The following is an 8,399-nucleotide window of genomic DNA, read 5'->3' as shown; positions in this document are numbered from 1 at the left end:
GATTACCCCCCCCCCCCCCCCTTCCCCCCCGGTCTCCTGTCCCCTTCCCCTTTGTGGGCCTATTAATTATTTTCTTTGAATTCCTAATCAGTTACAAATTATTTATCATTTAATGATTAACGTGTCGTTGCCCTGTCCTTTTTATGTTTGGGGTCCACCTGGGCTCCTTGCCATTGGTTCTTGTTGCTGGGTCATATGGGGGTTGCGTTCATTGAACGCCGCCTTTCCTTGTTGATCTTGTTTTTCATATTTTATTTATAAATACGTTTACATTTTTTATGTTTACCCTGTAATGTTTATGTTAAAGTGCAAGATAGAATGAATCAAATGAATTACGGACTTAATGTTTTGTCTTTAATTATTTCCATAATATGAATGTTGTCTGAAATAAAAAAGAAATTAAGTTTTCAAAATTTGAAAAAGTTATGTCAAGGACTTAAAATTGATTTGTACATCAAGATCTTTTTTGAATATTAATTGTCAAATCAATGAATTTTATTTCCAATACAGCATAAGACGGGTTTCTTTAAAAAAAGAATTCTGTAAAACATTTTGTATGCTACAATAAGTTTAAATCATGTCATGTATGATAACTTATGTACACTGCTCTATGATGTTATAATTTATAAAAAAAAAAGTACAGAAAGAAAAAGTTAAAATTTATAATATATCAGGTAAAGGAAAAATCTCATAAAACAGCCCGGTGACAATAAAACAAACAACGACACAAAAACGCATTTCTATTTTAAAGGCACTGATAAGAGAAAAAAAGAACGTGGGCTCTTAGTTTTGCTACAAAATACTAAACCTAATATATATTTCTATAAAGAATGACACTGTTTTAAAATTTATTGAACTTTAAATTTTTTTTCAATTATGAAGAATTGACAAAACCACTAACCATTGTATTAAACTTATATACCTGCTCATATACGTATGTCCATTCAGTCTTATTCCACATTTTTTCATAATTATATCATTCAAATTAACGTCATGTAGAAAATTTATTATGCTTTGTCTAATGATTTGAAAAAGGTTATCGATTAAGAATATTTTGTTATCCCCTGCCGCCTTATTTGTAGACGAAAGTGTTAAGTTGTATTCAATTTATGTCTGTCAGCACTGGTCATTGTCAGCTAAAACATCTCATAGTTTAAAACTTAAATGCTGTATTTTTTGCCTTAAGGGAAATTTATAAACAAACTATTGAATAATAATATTAATAATTGATAATATTATTAATACATAAAAATAATAAATAAATAAATAAATAAATAAGTAAATAAAAATGATTTGATTTATTAGTAAAAGATGCTATGTTTTTGTCTTTTTGATATTCAGATAAGTAATCAGACATGCTTTTTAGTTACATAGATCTTATGAAATGATTTAAATACTTCCTTTTTATAACAATTATTGAAATAACTTTACAGATATAATTTGTAAAATGCTATATAACAAGTGTGATTATGAATCAAATTATAATTAAATGTGACAAAAACGGATAATTATTCCAATGTGTCGCACAGGCACACTTTATATATTTTAATTAGAAAATAGTCGTATTCCCTAACGTCTGGAAAATTACAAATTTAAATAAAACATTAATACATAAAATTACATAAAATATACCCGTCATTCAAAATGTTGCTATAGTGATAGACATTGTTTTGAATTTATTGATGTTTTAAAGTAGCAACGCGATTTACCAGATCTATTCCAGTTTGTCGTTGTATGTACGACAAACAATACACGAGTATAGTGTTGGATAGTACTCTTAACTGCTATGCTTATCATTACTGTTGACAACAAATGACATATTCTTATTGAATGTAATAGCTCTATAATTTATTATATGCAACAAAATTAATTATGATTACACTCGCGTTTAAACAAAGTACACAGCGAATAAAGAAATAGAACGACAAAACCACTGCCGATGAATTTAAAAACTATTTAAAAATAGATTTCATCCAATCACCATTGGCTTCAAATGTGCTGACTTTAGACAAGCGATTATTCATTTGTTACATACAATATTTTAATTTCAGAATTTTTTATTATTTACAATTGTAAGAGGAAAACAAGTTGAAAATCGAATTTAGTGTTAAAAGGAAAGGGACAGCTAGCATGTTTCCGTAGAATTGACTCGGGATACCCTGAAAGGCCAGATATAGAACTCTTTTCTATTCTTCATAAAATATCCACAAAATAAAAGGACGCCGGATAGATGCATTCACTTGGCAAAAAAAACAACAGCAAAAAACCAACATATTTTTTATGTTTTTTTGTTTGTTTGTTTTTTTGCAAAGCGAGTGCATCCTTCCGGCGTTCTTTTATTTTGTTATTTTGCGGACAAACGATAACAAACAAACCAACATTATTATTTATTAAAAAAGTAACTACACCATAATTTGACGATGAATTTAGAGGCCTAGTATATTAATTGTAAATTTTTATTATTTGAACGGAAGTCAAAGTGGTACAATCACATTTTGCTACTTTTAAGACAAATCATGTACCATTCATCACAACTTTCTTTAAGCAACATTTGACTTATTCCTTTCCATTTACCCAATTCATTTGTAGTCATTTTACGCTTGTTCTCATTTGTTGTAATTTATATTGCGTTATCATTTTACGAACGGAATGATCGATATCGTTATTCAGATTTAGTACGTTTATGTTGTAACTCATTTGAAATAATTTTCTGGATATTTATATTATAGTTAGTCGAATATTGAAATAGTAAATGTTTACTTCTTAATAATAGTTAAAACTATGAATTCTCTTTAGCGGTAGGAACAAAGATAAAAATGATAATCATCTAAATATAGACATATTGAAAGATGGAAACGTTCCAGCGTTTTAGAAAATTAATGGTATAAACAGGATCGCCATAATAAGTGTAAGGAATGTTTTATAATATTTGGCAAGTTCATTTGCTCCGTGAAAATTATGACAGCACACGTCACACATCCTATCAAAGGATGTCAAAAACAAAGAATTATTGCAAAATGTGTTCCATCCAATTGTTACACACGTCACGGATGTCAACTTCTGATTTGTTCTCAACGTAATTGACATTTGAATTTGATAGGCTTATTTCCTTATTGCCAAATACGGGTTTCCCTCAGACATATTTTCAACTGTATGACAAAAACATACCGCGTCAGCCAATGATTTCATTTCGTCGTCCTTGACATAAATCATGGAATCAAAAATGTTAAATATCAAAAGTTAATTTTGCTCTCTTTTAATCACATTTTGATTAAGAACCTCGAAGAAAATGATTATGATACAAATTTTCGTGAAATAGCTTTGTTCTTCAAGGTACATATTTTTGTAATTCAACGGATAGGAATTTGTTTCTTACTGTCTCGTATAAATATATACGACAATAAAGCAGATTTTGTCAAATATGTCTAACCTTGTGTATCATTCTAATACTTGAACCATGAAAACAATTTTTAATTAATGCAATTGCATGTCTTTTAGTTTTCAAAATACTATTTTGGATTTCTTTTTAACATCCTGACCTTGAAAATTGGGATTCATATGCTATTATTTGAGCACAACATCAAGAAATGTTGCCTTTAATAATTTGTTAATTATGACATTCAATTCAGAGTATATCGTTCGTTGTCAATTGTATAGAGAATATTATTTATATTCTTTATTCAGTTTGGTGCAATATTTACAGACACTATATGTTTCCCGCTATTGTGGGACTTGTGCATTTTGTAATTAAATTGAATTGAATCTTTTATAAAAGTGGAAAAATACCGTAAGCATGTAAGTATTTGGATATTTTAGATTTGTCACGAAAATACACAAGAGAAAGGAAAAATTTCAAACCACTCGTTGACCACGCTTTTCCAGATTTGTTCAAAATGATCCAAATGATGAAAAGCAATTATTCCTCTTTTTCTAAAATTTTCATTGAGCATATATCCTTAACACGTTTGTATAATGTTCCCTATAAAGTACATTCAAATATAATTATGTAAGAGTTTCAGATGTTTTCAGACCAGTAGAGTTCATTTACATCAAATATTAAAATACAATGCTTCATTGTCCATTTCATCATGAACTGTGTAAGAGAACCTGACATGTAAAAGAATGTTCAAGATAAGACTCAGTTAAAAATACTATATAATCAAGATATTTCTGCAGATAGACATGTGCAACAGTCAGACATTTGTATAAAGAGTAGTCGCAACGAACTGTTACCAAAAGCGATCTCGTAATGATATGACCCTTTATATATTTTTATTGGGGGTAGGGGAGGAGTGGTAGCACAGGCACTGTAAAGGTCATACCAAGACTTTAACTCGGTACTCGGCAAATGTCTTTTCCAATTAATGCATAAATTCTTAACCTGTCTAATTTTTATTATCAAGTTAGGGGATACAATAAGAATTGCAGTAAAGAAAAGAACATATATTCGTGTTTGTAAATTTAAAGCATCTTTGTTATTGTATAATGTATTTTGTGAAAAATGTATTTTGTGTTATATTAAATGTCGTTTACCACACAATTTATTATACATTGTACGTAATTTTCATAAGCATTGTAAGATAGTAAATATAGGGTTAACGCACGTTTTTCTGTGTTATAACGTCTGCAGAGTCCCGAGGAACGGTTGTTGCCCGAGCCAAGTAGGGCGAGGGCTCCAACAGTTCCAAGGGACTCTGCAGACTTTATAACACGAAATAAACGTGCGTTGACGCTATTCGAGCATAAAATTTTAAAACAGATTCATGATTTCGATTAACTACAAAACACATACATTAAATCCTTGTTCTTGGACGGTATTTATCCAATTCTACATGTTTTACGTATGCGTTTTATTTTTCCGGGGCCAACATCTTTGGAAATACAAATGCTCAGAACCGAACGAAATTTCGAATTTTAATTGATTTAACAAAGCTTAACATTGGAGATTTATTACTTTAAGAGAAAATCATATTAAATTACTCTACCCAGGACAAAACATGACCCTCAGAAAATTCCTAGAATTATTTCTGATTGACGGTAGAAAAAAGATCAATGACTTCAGAATTTATTTTTTTCAATCACACAAGTTTATAAAAAAATCAGGCACTAAACATTTTTCTCTCAAAGAAATATAAAGAGCATTTATCAATATAAACACCAATAAAAGAACATTTTCTCATATTCATTTTGTGTTATCTTGTTTTGTATGTTACTCTGAGGGTTTGTTTACATTAACAACGGTCCGTTTCTTAGAAAGGGCGACAACTAAGATTAGCGGCGATGTCTATACGCCGTATTTCCGGCATAGTTACTTGAATGCTGCTCGCCGTTACTTATGGAGACGGCCCACTGAATTTTCGACCCATATATCCTATAGTAAATCCATCACATTTAAGGCTAAATTCTGGACAAAGCAAATCCGGTACCGAAACTTCATGACCATTTCTTTAAACACCAATGCAGTCCAAGTAAATTTAGCACAAAAAAATAATACATTAGCCCTTGGAGTTTTTCTGCAGCTTTTAATTTCTGTAATCACTATAGAATATTCCAAATAGTAACTGGTGTGTATTCTTGTGCATAGTGCCTCCTGAAACCTTCCACCCAGAAATGAAATCCTGCAAAAATACATCAAAAACAACCTTTAAAGTACTCAGAAATGAAACTTTATGTACACAATTACTAAAGATATACTTAAAATATAACCAGTATCAATTAAGATGACTTGAAATAGGCCATTTCAAAATTTAAAAGAACTACTTTCTAGACTACAATGGGCTGGGTCTAATTCCGTACCGGGTTGAGACCTAAATGAATCCAAAATTTAAGTTAAGCCAAACTTTATACTCATTTCCTAGTAATTTAGTGTTATACAAGTACAATCATATAGGTTTGACATGTCTCTAACAAATTACATTAATGCAGTACAATTTCTTAAATATGAACCTTCATGCGAAAAGTCAGGCTCGGCCAAAAGAATTTTACGCAAAAATTTATATTACAAATTCTGTCATATCTTTTGATTCTGTCAATGGATTTTTTTTCGAATAAAGTTAAATGTTACCGGCTAATGTCATACAGTTATTTTTATGAAAGAATAAGACCTTATTGCTTAAAAAATTGTATTAGAAACTCCATTTCTTTAAATGAGAGCATGAAATTTTGGGTTAAAATACAAGTAATCACAATTAAATGTGCTTTTTCATAACTTTTTTCCTTCAATATTGTAATAAAACTTACTGATTATGATTTTTACCTATATACCATGGTAAATAAAGTGAAGAACCAACATACACACCCTACATTGTTTGCTTAAGATATCAATAAAGACAAACAGAGGTAATCTTAAGGTTAGCAAAGAGGTTACCATATCACCATGGGCTATGTCTTCTGACAAAGTAAGATTAGCCAACTCTCACACAAAATAAGGCTTAAAAAAAGATGACACATACCGTCTCCCACTTTAAATCATTGAGAAGTCTTAATATAGTCAGAATTAGAGAAATTTTCTCCTGATATACATCAAAATAACTACCAAATATTGCCCGAGCAATGGGAGTCGCTACCGTCAATGGCTGAAATTTCAAACTAGACATAAGTTATTACCTTCTCAATGTGTCCTGACAAAGCTGCTGCCAAACTGAGCTGAAGGAGTGCTTCCATAGATCTTTACCAGGATAAGGTAAGGTCTTGTACTCAAACCCAGGCTTTGGTAACTGCACAGTCTGAAAAAATATGCAACACTAGTACATGCCTAAGAAAATTATAAGAGGCATTTATGCTGTAATTCTGATATCTGAAAAAGAAAGAAAATAATGTCTTAATTAATCAATGGCTAGATTTGCTAATTCACACTGGAGAGCATATATAAATATTGTGTGCTGAAAAATGCATGCCTGCATGGAAATAGCAGTTTAGACATTGTAAACCTAACTTAATTTAACTGCTGTAGCAGCTACAACAACAACAACAACAATCATATCAACTGTGTTATTCTAAATGAGCCAATTATCCATAAAGTACACTGTTTAATGACTAGAAAATGTGTATATATTAATAGCAAATACATTCTGCAACACAGCAAAACACCAAGTTTCACTACATGTACACTGAAAATGCCTATATTTCCAAAATATAAATCACATTTGTCCTGTTCAATTGTCAGTTCTGCTTCATTGAAATACAAGACAATAGTGAATATTTACATACTGATTACTACAGCATCAATCCTTTGCTGAAACATCAAAACATATAATGTGTGGTCCATATGAGCAAATTAGGCTACTATGGTGCTTGTTTCGAATCCCTGGCCGGTGCTTCTTGGGCCCCTAAGATCTCTGGAATGAGCTTGCCAATCACTTTTTTACCAATGTAACCAATCTGAAACTGCACACACTCCCAATTCCTTGCAATGCATAGTTTATGCATAATTTAAGATGCATTTCTCTAAAATATTATCATATTCTATATGAATCTTTATAAAAATAAGCTAGATTTATTGTATATTGCTAAACACAGGGTGCAAAAATAAAATTTATCAATTTATAAACTGCTTTTTAAAAAATTTAAATTTCATTTTTTAATTTTAAATTCATTTTTACAGTTTTAATTCAATAAAATGTAGTTAATCTTTCATGCAAAAGCTCTGTACCCTTCTCCCTGCTTACTGACACAGTAGCAGACATCTACATTTGAAGGGGAGATAACAATAACAACATATGACCCAATTTAAAATGTCAAAATTTAAAATTTCAAATAAAATTTAAAATTTTCAAACCTGTCAGTTATCCTTTATATTTTCCTGACTTCTATTCATAAACACAACACTGATGCAAAGTTTCATCCATATCCATCAACCAGTTCCCATTTTTTCATTTCTTAAATTTAGGAGACGGCCCACTGAATTTTCGACCCATATATCCTATAGTAAATCCATCACATTTAAGGCTAAATTCTGGACAAAGCAAATCCGGTACCGAAACTTCATGACCATTTCTTTAAACATCAATGCAGTCCAAGTAAATTTAGCACAAACAAATAATACATTAGCCCTTGGAGTTTTTCTGTAGCTTTTAATTTCTGTAATCACTATAGAATATTCCAAATAGTAACTGGTGTGTATTCTTGTGCATAGTGCCTCCTGAAACCTTCCACCCAGAAATGAAATCCTGCAAAAATACATCAAAAACAACCTTTAAAGTACTCAGAAATGAAACTTTATGTACACAATTACTAAAGATATACTTAAAATATAACCAGTATCAATTAAGATGACTTGAAATAGGCCATTTCAAAATTTAAAAGAACTACTTTCTAGACTACAATGGGCTGGGTCTAATTCCGTACCGGGTTGAGACCTTATGCGATTGATGCCCTCGAATCAATAATTTCAATATAAC

At 30.7% G+C, this 8,399-nt stretch overlaps 1 long non-coding RNA gene across 2 annotated transcripts; it reads right to left on the bottom strand.

Annotated features, from left to right (window-relative positions):
• Positions 1-5,402: 5,402 nt before the first annotated feature.
• On the bottom strand, positions 5,403-8,185 carry LOC132713808 (uncharacterized). Of its 2 annotated transcripts, none has more exons than XR_009623488.1 (3): positions 7,778-8,185; positions 6,607-6,725; positions 5,403-5,618 (listed from the first exon to the last, which is right to left on the bottom strand). It is a non-coding gene; the product is annotated as an uncharacterized LOC132713808 (long non-coding RNA). The 2 variants fall into 2 exon arrangements; XR_009623489.1 differs by lacking the exon at positions 7,778-8,185 and adding an exon at positions 7,210-7,340.
• Between the last annotated feature and the right edge of the window lie 214 nt (positions 8,186-8,399).

This window comes from Ruditapes philippinarum, unplaced genomic scaffold (assembly GCF_026571515.1).
Source record: "Ruditapes philippinarum isolate M1 unplaced genomic scaffold, ASM2657151v2 ctg701_1_1_1_1, whole genome shotgun sequence".
In the NCBI taxonomy this organism is placed as follows: Eukaryota; Metazoa; Mollusca; class Bivalvia; order Venerida; family Veneridae; genus Ruditapes; species Ruditapes philippinarum.
This window is presented reverse-complemented; position numbering and strand designations above follow the sequence as displayed.